This window comes from Pezoporus flaviventris, unplaced genomic scaffold (genome assembly GCF_033815535.1).
Source record: "Pezoporus flaviventris isolate CSIRO_AGI_PZ_B2104156 unplaced genomic scaffold, CSIRO_AGI_Pfla_v1 ptg000036l, whole genome shotgun sequence".
NCBI lineage: Eukaryota > Metazoa > Chordata > Aves > Psittaciformes > Psittacidae > Pezoporus > Pezoporus flaviventris.
The window spans coordinates 29,876,200-29,877,965 of NW_026892584.1; the positions used below are offsets into that span (position 1 = coordinate 29,876,200).

A 1,766-nucleotide genomic window follows, 5' to 3' on the forward strand; every position below is an offset into this window, starting at 1 on the left:
TTGAAGTGACAAGGCGTAAGCCTCTGTTTTGAGGAATGGGATTGATTTCACCAAGGGAAGTAAACCCCAATGTAATATTAATCAATCTGAGACAAATAACTGCCAGCCTATTAACTCGATTTTTAATTCTGAGGAAAATTTTGTTATTAGCTGGAACTCTGGACTAATTTTGCCCTTGTGAATAATGTGCTTCAGGAATGCCTACTTGAAGTTTGCAATTATTCTTTTAGAGGCAAAAGTTTGTAAATGAAGGGATTATAGACACAAACAAACCCATTCATAATTAGTCTTCCTCTCTTTCAACAGGGCAGTAATATTGAGTAATTGTAGCCAATTTGTTGAGTCCCATTTAGTTAATGGAATCATACTCTTGGTTTATTTATATAAATTTTTTTAAAATTTATTTGTGCCACACCAGTCTATCAGGGAGAAGCTGCCATACTGAGAGTCTTTGAAGTGCTTTTGTTTGAGATGAGATGGAATCACTACAAAGCCTCTGGCACCTTCAAGATGGTCACATTTTATATTTGAATGTCCCTTTGTACAACATTTGTGTAAGCAAGTTGGTAATTTTGACATTTATAAATCAGCTCTAAAGCCCTAAGAGGCTGATGTTAGGGAATCTCTCATGCCTAGAACAGTTCTTCTAAAAATGTTGCTTATGATCTTGGAAAGCCTCAGGTATATTAAAGGGACTAGAAATTTTGAGGCATGGTGGTGTCCTGGGTTCAGCAGTAGCAGTCATGTTTTTTCCTTTGTGTTAACTGGTGCAGTGCTGTGTTTTGACTTCTAGTTTGAGAACAGTGTTGGTGAAGCCAATGTTTTCGGTTGTTGCTAAGTGATGTTTACCCTGACCAAGGACTCTGTGAGGCTCATGCTCTGCCAGGGAGGAGGGGAGGCTGTGAGGAAGCAGAGACGGGGCGCCTGACCCGGGCTAGCCGGGGAGGTATTCCATACCACAGCACGTCATGCCCGGGGTGGGGGGTAACTGGGAGTTACCCGGAAGGACAGGGGCTTCCGGGTGGAACTCGCTTTCTTGGCCGGTGGTATCGTATTCTCTTCTCTTGTTATTTTCCCTTATCATTGTTTTAGCTGATAGTAGCGGTGGTGATTTGTTGCTGGACTGTTCTTGTCTCAACCCGTAGGAGTTGCACTCTCTCGATCCTCCTCCCCGTTCCTCCGGGAGCGGGGAAGGGGAGAGCCCCGGTGCAGGGGGGGGGGGGGAGACGGACACGGACCTTGATTGTTGTCAGCTCGGCACCACTCACTGGGAGTGAGTGAACAAGTTATGTGACTGGGTTTTAACCACAACAGTTCTGTTTGGCGCCCAACGTGGGGCTCGAACCCACGACCCTGGGATTAAGAGTCCCATGCTCTACCGACTGAGCTAGCCCAGACTGCACTGGGAAGGAGACATTCTCCAAAAAGAACTGTCGTGGTTTAAAAGAACTGTCGTGGTTTAAACCCAGTCAGGTAACTTGTTCACTCACTCCCAGTGAGTGGTGCCGAGCTGACAACAATCAAGGTCCGTGTCCGTCTCCCCCCCCCCCCCGCAGCGGGGCTCTCCCCTTCCCCGCTCCCGGAGGAACGGGGAGGAGGATCGAGAGAGTGCAACTCCTACGGGTTGAGACAAGAACAGTCCAGCAACAAATCACCACCGCTACTATCAGCTAAAACAATGATAAGGGAAAATAACAAGAGAAGAGAATACGATACCACCGGCCAAGAAAGCGAGTTCCACCCGGAAGCCCCTGTCCTTCCGGGTA

The 1,766-nt window shown here is 47.1% G+C and overlaps 1 non-coding gene across 1 annotated transcript; it reads right to left on the reverse strand.

The window, feature by feature from the left end:
* Positions 1 to 1,324: 1,324 nt before the first annotated feature.
* Positions 1,325 to 1,398, reverse strand: TRNAK-CUU (transfer RNA lysine (anticodon CUU)). Its single transcript has one exon. It is a non-coding gene; the product is annotated as a tRNA-Lys (tRNA).
* Positions 1,399 to 1,766: the final 368 nt, after the last annotated feature.